Source organism: Polistes dominula, unplaced genomic scaffold (genome assembly GCF_049000335.1).
Source record: "Polistes dominula isolate Pdom_NZ unplaced genomic scaffold, Pdom_raw_medaka scaffold_35, whole genome shotgun sequence".
In the NCBI taxonomy this organism is placed as follows: Eukaryota; Metazoa; Arthropoda; class Insecta; order Hymenoptera; family Vespidae; genus Polistes; species Polistes dominula.
In genome coordinates, this window is record NW_028300968.1 from 2,413,013 (window position 1) to 2,424,354 (window position 11,342).

The 11,342-nt window shown below is 28.8% G+C and overlaps 1 long non-coding RNA gene across 1 annotated transcript; it reads right to left on the reverse strand.

Moving 5' to 3' along the window:
• Window positions 1–8,202: 8,202 nt before the first annotated feature.
• On the reverse strand, window positions 8,203–9,322 carry LOC149032381 (uncharacterized). Its single transcript, XR_016176818.1, has 4 exons — window positions 9,243–9,322; window positions 8,933–9,093; window positions 8,727–8,814; window positions 8,203–8,574 (listed from the first exon to the last, which is right to left on the reverse strand). It is a non-coding gene; the product is annotated as an uncharacterized LOC149032381 (long non-coding RNA).
• Between the last annotated feature and the right edge of the window lie 2,020 nt (window positions 9,323–11,342).

Sequence of the window (11,342 nt, forward strand, 5' to 3'; positions counted from 1 at the left end):
TCGACAATTTGTATTCGAGCACATACAACTTGTATGTCAGAGTTTGTCTAAAGAATAGAATTATATTACAATTTTTCATTTTGTTTTGTTAACGTACTACTATTAGATATTTCTCTACTTACGTATGTATTGTTCTATTAAGAAACAAAGTGAAATAATTTATTGACGTAATCATAGATAAGAGATAAAAATATGACAATTAAAAAATTGTAATATTAATGTAAGAAAATAAATAAAATATTTTTATGCGATGTTAAATATAACAAAATAAATTTTATATTTAAGAAAAAAATTCTAAGACAACGACGAAGTTTATAAAAAAATAAAAAATAAAAGTTGGCTAAAACGAAGGAAACGTTTTACGCGAATAAAACGAACGAACGGAGCTAATCTATGCGAACGTGAGTGCGATGCGAATGTCCTCATTGACTTATTGTCATTCGACTGTCAGTGTCAGAGTTGCAATTGGCGAGAATATGGTTGTCGGACGCATGCAACGACCGAGCACGACAAAAGCAAATGCCCCCTTTCCTATGTCTCTCTCACTCACTCTCTCTTTCTCTTTGACTATATATCTCACTCTATCTCCATCTATCTTTCTTCGTCTCTCCGGTTTCCTAGCCCAGTCTCTCCCCCATTGTATTTCAACCTCTCGTTCTATCTCCTGGGCCCTTACCACAAGCCACAGCCCACTATACTTTTGCACGAACACAAGCTCGTTCATTATCAACATGCAACGTGGTATAACCATATTTACATAGCTTGCCTGTCCACCCACACACACACATATATACATTTATATATATAATATATATATATATATATATATATATATATTCTTCTGTATATACTCTGATACACACACACACACACACACACACACGTATGAGTATGTATAATACACAAGCAAGAAGGAGGAGTCTACCGGGCAACGAGAATGCAAAGAAACGATTTGTGCAGAAACGAAATGGCATTTGTGTGCAAGTGTGCGCAAGCCACCCGGGAGAGGAGAGGAGAGGAGAACGAACGAAAGGAGATCACAGAGATGGAGAGAATCAAGGGGAGAATGAGAAAGATAGACAAAGTTGGATGAGAGGGAGGAAGGGAGGAATATATCGTGCGAAAGGAACGAGGATAGAAAGAGCCATAAATGCAATTGGAAACCTTTAGCGGAAATATCATTGGAACATCCGTTTCTACTTTTCACACTAAGACGCTCCCTACCAAATAATATATATATATATATATATAAGTTCAAGTAAAAATTAATTTGTCAAATTAATATTTTATTAATGTATTGTAATTTTATTGAATTAATTTCTTTGTTTATTTTTAAACGTATATCAAATGAAACTAGAAATTTACACACCGTTTTACAATAATCGGTCCAATTAGATATGACAAGGAAAGTGAACTAAGATCTATTATGATTTATTATGACAAATAAATGTGAATGTGAAATTTGAAACGTTTTAGATCTTTGCTTAAATTGTAAGCAATCTACACTCTTTCTTATCGCGTGAGAGACAAATAATGAGCTTTGGAACGGACAGAAGAAGTTCAATTTTGCCCTTACAATTTTGTTTGGTTATTACAAGGAATAAGGAATTACGGTTTGGAAGCTTTGTCAAGAAAATCGATATCGTGCCGAAACTAAAAACGTAAATTAAGGAATCGTGCATGTAGTTTTTATCCTTCGTATATTAAAAAAAATATATATATACAATAAACATTGGCTTTGTTCAAAAAACAAATTTTTGGTCGATCAACGTTTACACCGATACTAATTTTATCATTGTAAAATCGTTGTATTGAGTTAGATTAATAAAAAAAATTGTCTTATAAAAATATTTTCTATTTGCTTTCAAAAAATATTTTCCCTTTTAAACTATCTATTATTTCAAATCATTTCAAATATATTAAGGTTAGGTTAATAATAATATTGAATATTTGATATCCAAATAACAATTTGTATTGTAAATTTCAATCTAAAATTTTGACATTACTTATTAACCAAACAAATATGTGTATATGAACAAACATATAACTATTGTTTGTTTGTATACATATAAATTGTACATAATATGTATATAAATATATCTATATATGTATGTATAGGAAACAGATCGGCAATAAATCGGTGACCCGATATAAAGAGGAACAGAAAGTAGGTTAATGCAGCTTCGATCGCTTTTTAATGTCACGAGCAAGGAAATGTCGATTCGTTCAATACAACATTTAACTTTTGTCGAACGATTTTACTTAGGAAACAAAGAAAGATATACGTTAAATGGATTACGATTAAGATTTCAACCTATATATTTTCTTTCAATTCGAATTTAAAAATGGAAAATATTCTAGTTGTTTTATCGATGATGTAATGTACTTGTATAACTATTATTTTTTTAATCAGATTTTTTCTTTTTAAATTAATAAAATAAATAATAATAAAATTAATAAAATTAATTTACTAGAAAACGGTGATAGAAAGAAAACACCATTTGATACATTAAACGATGATAATTAACAATTAAATATTATAAAAAAAAATTATAAAACGAATTTAAACGAGCCGCATCCTACATTCAGCCTTCCTCATTCCGCATTTAGCATTATGCACATCCCGAAAGTTTACAGGTGTCCCAAAGAAAAAAATAAATATACTTAAATTGGATCATTAGAAAAATCTTATAAAAATTACATCAGAGATTTCTTAACACCCACTTTTTTTGCTTTAAACATAATTAATTAAATAATATATTTTAAATTGACCAAAAACATTTTGATCATTCTAAGCAATACCTGGATTCTCAACATTGACCGTAACATACATATATATATATTTTTTTTTTGAGTTAGTGTTGTTGATTTGATTTATTTTTTTTTTTGTTGAGATTAACCGAATGTTCAAAAGTAAGTTAAGTGAAACCTTTAAAAGGCACAACTTATAACGGTCGGTAGGAAAGATAAACTAGGACGAACTACTATTACCAACGGTAGTCAATTAGTTGATTCGCTTGAATGCATATCGACTATGCATGCGCATGTTAATGAATAAGTGAGAATGGATTAGTCGCTTTCGAATATAGACGACTCAATTAATATTTCTCTGTCTTATCATGTAAAAGAGAAATATTCATTAAGTATCTAACACCCACATATATTCCATTTAAATATAGGTGACATATGTATGTGCATATATGTATATTGTTTTACATAAAAAAAAATTATAATATCGAGTTCTCTTAAAACAGTATCAAGAATTTACATAACGTACCTGTCGAAACCATAATCCTAAATAGGATTCGATGAGATAGAAAGATTAATTGATTAATAACATTCGATGTAGACTCGATCAAGTGTAAATTTCCTCTCCGAAATTCTCCAACTAAACTTGATTTTCTCATCAAGTTTTGTACCGATGATTTTTCGAATCTTGAGATGCCTATCATAAATATTAAAAAAATAAAAAAAACAAGTAAATCCATTAAGGTCTCAAATCTGAAACAGATATGTTAATTAATTAAACATTTTATTAACAAACTTTTAAATATATATATTTCATGCTTAGTGTTTAGATGTGTGCCTTCAGAAATGCATTTATACATATATTATAAAAGCAGTCATAAAAAGGTTTGTTGTTAAATCCAACGAAAATCACCTGTAACAAAAAGAAAACTATATTAATCATACAATCAAGTGATATAAAGTAGCCTAACGTATGAAACGTCCAATTCGTAGATGCACTTTTAAATTGAACTTTCTATTTATTTTTTTCAAATATTTCTTTACCATTACAATGAAATTAAATTTAAACGCGTAATTTTACATTTACATAAAAATAAAAAAGTAAAAGTACAAATATTAAGTTACTAGAGAAAATAATATCCATTAATTATTATGATTAATACTTTTAAACTGCATTATATAGAAAATAAAAAATTACAAATTTAATAATACGATCAGAGTGAAAAATCTTAAAGACAAAAAAAGAAAAGAGAGATTACTTTAATCTTCAAAAAAAACGATAATTAGGCTTGAAAATGTAATAATAAAGGAATTTAAATTTTTTGATTCCAACAAACTAAACACATATGCATCTTTTTGACGATATAGACACAAATTTAGTGTCTCAAGGAGATGGAATGGTCCATCATCTCCACTTACAACTATAAATTAATGACGAGCAAAAAAGTAAAACAATAAAATATAAAATATGACTAGAGTGCTATTCTCTAAAGGTTCGAACTTGTTGTTGAACCTTTGAAAATAACTCAATAGCCTCAATAGTTGCCCTCTTGAGCCACAATTAAGTGGGGGCCTCTTCGGCATTAAGCCTCTTCTTTCTTCATTTCATGAAAACTGCATTTGGACATTTCCTACGTGCGAGCAAGATAAGATCTTTCATACTAATTTTGCAAATGAACAAGTATTTTGTTATGATTTTAATTCTCAATTATTCAAAATTAATTTACATTTCGCGTTTACTTTTCTAGCTCGTGGACCATCAAAGAACTTAGAGTTCATTGACCATACACGAGAACATTTAATAGAATGTCCAAGCAGATAATAATATCCCTCGATGACCTAATAACACTTCGCACTTTTAACGTCGAGTAATAAAATCGAATTGAAATAAATAGTGCAATAAATGTAATGCATTTTCTTGCAATACCTTCATTTCATTAATTCATTATATTTAAACATATCAAATATTTTTAGCTGTAAGACGAAATCGCGATAGTGCGTAGTGCTAATCTTGAAATACTTAAAACTAAGTATCAAATGCATCAAAGAATTTGCGAATTTGATTCGACTCTATCTCGTTCGAGATAAAATCGAAGTAGAAATGAAACTTTCAAATAGTTGCAAATACCTTTGAATCATGATACATAATAAAGATCACAGAATAGTTACAAAATAAATTAGCAAATAAAGCATAATAGAATGAGATGATCAAATTTTGTAACAATGCTGTATAAACCAGGAGGCGGAATTTCCACTCCGGAGTGGAAGTAAGAAGTCTAATGCCTTTCCTGGATCCTACCTACTTAAAATTAAAGTTTTCACATTCATTCAAAGAAGTATGCTACTTGCCTGCCTATTACCCATATTTTTACCCATTTTAAGAAAAAACATACATACCCACCCACTCACTCCACGGTTCTCACACATACCACCAGGGTGCAAAAGCCTAAACTAGAGAGCATGCCCCGGGGCACCTCCGACACCCTAGTTCAACCACGTTTTCTAAACTTATATGCTAATGGGTATACGTACGTATTTTGCTGTAATCGACTGCCAAGGCTAATGATTATTGCATAAAAAACTAAAGCAAAAATACAAGTATACACTAGCATATATATGCATACTAGTTATATACAAGTATATCAAAGTTTCCACAAATAAATGCAGTAACTCTACTATGCAAACGAGATTATCAAAAAAAATTATAAATAATTAATATAAATCTAAGAACACAGAAACGCGTATTTTTCATATCACACGTGATATGTAGAAGTAGTGCTTTGAGTATTTAATAATGTATTAAATGAATAAAAAATATCGCGAAACGATGTACAATACACACTACCTAATACGCACACACAGGTGTAAAGTACATCGTGCAATCACTAGCACAATAACAGCCGCCAATAGGGGAAAAAACTAAAACTAAACCCACGCTAACTGTTTCTCACCCATTCGTGTAACACCTGGGCACACGCATAGATGAGAACGCAGAAAGTATGGGGGGGGGAGAAACGGGAGATTAGTATATTAGAAGCTGAAAATCCTGATCTAAAAAATATGATTAAGACATAAACACATAAATACATTTGTATAAAAATTCATCTAAGCGACTAAGGACTCTACAAGTCATTTGGTGAATAATGACTTAAACAAGCGAATGAAAAAAAAAGTTACCCCATATGAAACAATTATAGTTTCGAGGTAAGGATGTATTAAAAGACTCTACAATAATGATGGATATTTTTTGCAAACCTCGGACGACTCCTTTCATTAAGTTGGCTGTTCTAATTAAAGAACTGGGCTTTGAGCCGCCACTTAACTGCCAAAGTCTATCCGTCGCGAATGAGTGTGTCTTCTTGCTCATTTATTTAAAATATCAAAGTATTGATATATCAAAATTAATTTCGATTAGATAAACTATGTACGAAGCAATGCATGTAAGACATTTATTACATGCTTTTAACACGTAATAAAAAAGAGAGTGCATTTATTAATTGCATTATGAATTAAATGAATTTAACCGATGAGACAAGAAAACCTATCCTGAACTAATAATAAAACATACAATAAAACATATAATAAAACATACAATTTTCATGAGTAACTCCTAAAAAGGAATTACTCATGTGCTCGTCAATAATTTATTTAAGTAATTACAACCAGTAACTCGTGCCGATTTGGACCTTTCATCCTCGGCATGATTGAGCACTGGAGGGACTTTAAATAAAAACTCACGGTTTAAGAAGTTCTGCGATGGCTCCAAAACACTCCTACTTCGCAGCAAGTATTGTAGTCTGACCATGGAAGACGATACTCGATTTATCATTGAAGAAGATCCATCGAAGATCCATCGAAGAATTTATCCAACATCTTTGAAAGGAAGAGAATCCATGGTTATATCTGTAAAATAAAATAGAACAAAACGATAAGTTATCTGGAATATTATCAAAAATCATATAAAATAAAATTGAATAAAATGTAAATAAAAATGAATACTTACAATGCATTCCAAGAAGATGCAGCTCCATTGCACCATGGTGATGCACCTCGCGTGAATCTAAAAACGCGGTATAAACGAAAATAAGAAACTATAGATGAGTTTCTTATCGCGAAACCGATATTTTATTATACGACGAACAACACTGACTCTAATTCGCGTTTGATTTTAACTTATTACTCGCCCGATCACTGATTCTACAACTAATTCAAAGACTGCATTGCACGCAGTTTGATGATACCACCATAAACACTGCACATATTGCTTCGCTCACTATTGCAATCTGAAACTGAAATAAAAAACAATACTATTAATATCATTACTATTACAGAAAAACATTAAAATTTTTGAGGAATTATTTAATACAAAAATATACTCACTTTAAATCTTTATTGATGAATGCACAATGGATCTCTTATCCTTAGGATGACAATGACAATGCACAAATAATTACTATAAAACTGCATTAAATGCAATTAATTCAATTAACACTAGATTTATGGACCGAGCAAATGTGATTCATTTCAAACTTTTTTGTTACATATATATAAAATAGAAATATTTTAATTAATTGTAATTTAATAAAATTTAAATTTAATTAATTTTAAAATAGAATATTTTTTAAAAATATATATTAATTTTTAATGCTGTAATGAAATATGCATAAATATTAATTCCTCTCCTCTACCCACTTTTTCATTTAAACATTGTTTGTAAATTTTTAAAAAATGATGAACAAAGTAATAGCGAACAAATCTAGTGTTAAACGAATTTCTAAATGAATTTAATTAATAAATTGTGAATACCATTCCAACGATGATCTGAAACACAAATAAAAACAAAATTATATAAATTAATGTTATATAAAAATTACTATAATTATTGAGAAAATGTTTAATATAAAAATTGACTTACGTTTTTCCTTCATTGATGAATGCACGATGGGTCTCCTACCCTTAGGATGACGATGAGCACACGTTTAAACTTAATTAAAGAAACTTGCGAGTTTCTTAACCGAGCAAACGAAATTTTAACTTGCGATGATCAACACTGAATCTACTTATCGACTTTTTTATATTTTATTTTAACACGATGCAACACACGAGAACCTCATTGCCTACACGCTCGATTGCAATGATTTTCTGAAACAGAAAAAGAAAAAGAACAATTAATATCATTGTTGTAATAAAAATCATTTGAAATTATCATAGAAATGTTTGATAGTAAAATATACTTACTTTTAGTCTTCGTTGATGATTGCAGGATGGGTATCCTACCCTTAGGATGACGATGTATAAAATAAAATTAAATAGAAAGTCTGAAAAGCTGAAACATACTAAAGACTATATTACAATATTTCCTGTAAATCATTTCTGAAGGCAGGGCACACATTAAAACCATTGAATATTTCTGATTAAATATTCAATGGAAAATATAAAGTATAAAAATTTTGTATCAAAGTATACCAAAAATGTAATGTTAATAAAAATGTTAATTGAAAATCTTTAAAGTTGTCTAAATAAAACAATAATTGTATCAGCAAACTCAATAAAGAGTAACATAAAAAATAAACCAGTTTTTATACCATTCTATGCAATGAAAAACTTTTTAAACTATTAAAATCAAAACGATAACGTTAGAAATAAAATTATTAAATAATTTAATACACCTCATTTTCGTTTATGTTGTCTCGTTGAAAGATAGACGACGAATACGAGGTATGTTACTACGTAACCTTGGTAGAGGAGATCTCGGGAGTGTCGAACGTTCGGCTATTATACCTATGTTATCGGCTGTTTACGTTTTGTCGTCGACTCGAGAAATACCTGCAAATATAAATACACATTTATATAATAGCTTATATGTCGAGTGTATTGTTTTCTTATTCTTCCTCTCCCTCTCACAATCCTTCTCTCTCACTCTTTCTGTAGTATTTCTATATGCTTATATGCTTATACTTAAAAAAAATAATGCTCACCTCGCCGAATATGGAGAAGATAAAAAAAGTTGCCACAAGATTAAAAGTTTAGTGAATTCGTGTTGCAACTCTCCCCATGCTCAGAAAGCTAAAAAAAAGTAAAATATGAAAAAACTCACGTATAAAAATCTTGGATATAACATTCGTTATATATCATTTAATATATAACAGGAAGGTGTACGTAAAATATTAATTGAAACAATTACCTGAAATTAACGGGATAACAAAATCCGCTGCAACAAGTATACAGATGACAGATTAAAAAATTCGAAATATTCGCCATATTCATGTGCATAAAACAGGCGCGTAAGACTGGCGCGAAAATACTGCATGCGCGAAAATGATGCGCAGTATATCTTCTTTCCATCTATAATAAAATAAAATTTCAAATGATTAAAAATACGATATAGGACCACAAAAATTGTCAAAATATACTCAAAAAATCGAAATTGATCCTTACATCCTTTATATATTGTAATAGAAAGGTGTGAACCTTACAAAATATCTTTTAATTACCTGATCTTAACGGGACGATGACACTCCGATGTGTTCTCCACGAAAGACGCCATGAAACTGAAGAATTCGGACGAAAGCTTGGCCGTGATTGGCTAATTCATTTTTTTGATCATGAAAAGGGTCATCACGGCTTCTTACACGGACAGAATCTGACCTTCCTCATGACCACGCTGGTCAAACTACATATGATAATTTATTTATTAAATAAATTAAAAATCATTTCTATTTTTCTAATAAATGTACACAATACTTATAAATATTCTAAAAATAATGAATAGAATAAAGACAATGTAGACATTAAGAGATCTTTGTCGTTTTGCACAAAAGAACAATGTCGTATAGAAGACAATTGTCGATAGAAAAATGTCTAATATGAAATGCAGCATATGAAAGAATAAATTCCCAAAATCTGTATCGATAAAGAATCCTTACAATTTAAATACTTTCAGAGATGCATAATTGTTTTTAAAATATTTACAATAACGCTTATACACGATTCACACAAAGATTATTCCACATGATTTTCTATGCTATAAGATACTACATTCTCTTTATTCTATTCATTATTTTTAGAATAATTATGAATAACGTGTACATTTAATTTATAATAAAAAAAGAAACATTATTTTACAACATATTTAAATTATTTTCTATTTAATGTATGTTAAAACATATGAAATGTTTAAACTAATGTATATCCATAGACAATCTGAAATGTAATTAGAGTATATTAGAATGATAAAATAGTTGTTAAATAATTAATATAGGTGCATATTGTTATCTAATAACTTATTACATATGATCTATGTACCTTTCTCTTCAAGATTCACCTTTTAACTGAGACATTATACTCTGTGAAAATGCTTTTATTCAATGTTGGTTATGTTATTTTCCAAATGTAGCCCATGTATGCAACGCAAATAACATTCCAATTAAACAGAGATTCACATTATAACTCTCTAATTTTTTAAATAAAAATTTTAAATAAAAGATTCTTATTATCACATATTTTTTTATATCACATTTTTTTATCCCAATATAACTATTATTATCATTAAAATTCACATGTTACTTATAAATATTGTAAAAATAATGAATAGAATAAAAAGAATGCAGAATAAAAACATTATCTGATTACACACGAGAAAACAATCATGTAGAATGAAAACCTTTCCAATAAATTTTGTAAAAAAATTGACAATCTATCGCTTGCCACACGTATAAAAATAAATCACTATCATAAAGGCGAGTTTTAACGTTATCGAAACAAATAATAGGGATTTTTCTACTATTGGCAAGCGATAGATTGTCAATTGTTTTACATATTTCTTTGACAAGGTTTCTTTTCTACATGACAGTTTTCTCTTATGCAATGAGATAATGTTTACATTATGCGCTCTTCTTATACTATTTGTAATTTTTTATAATGATTACAAGTTACATATGCATTTAATAAAAATAGTTACTACATAAAAGTGATAAGAATGAAAAAATTAGAGAGTTATAATGTGAATCTCTGTTTAATTGGAATGTTATTTGCGTTGCATACATGGGCTACATTTGGAAAATAACATAACCAACATTAAATAAAAGCATTTTCACAGAGTATAATGTCTCAGTTAAAAGGTGAATCTTGAAGAGAAAGGTACATAGATCATATGTAATAAGTTATTAGATAACAATATGCACCTATATTAATTATTTAACAACTATTTTATCATTCTAATATACTCTAATTACATTTCAGATTGTCTATGGATATACATTAGTTTAAACATTTCATATGTTTTAACATACATTAAATAGAAAATAATTTAAATATGTTGTAAAATAATGTTTCTTTTTTTTATTATAAATTAAATGTACACGTTATTCATAATTATTCTAAAAATAATGAATAGAATAAAGAGAATGTAGTATCTTATAGCATAGAAAATCATGTGGAATAATCTTTGTGTGAATCGTGTATAAGCGTTATTGTAAATATTTTAAAAACAATTATGCATCTCTGAAAGTATTTAAATTGTAAGGATTCTTTATCGATACAGATTTTGGGAATTTATTCTTTCATATGCTGCATTTCATATTAGACATTTTTCT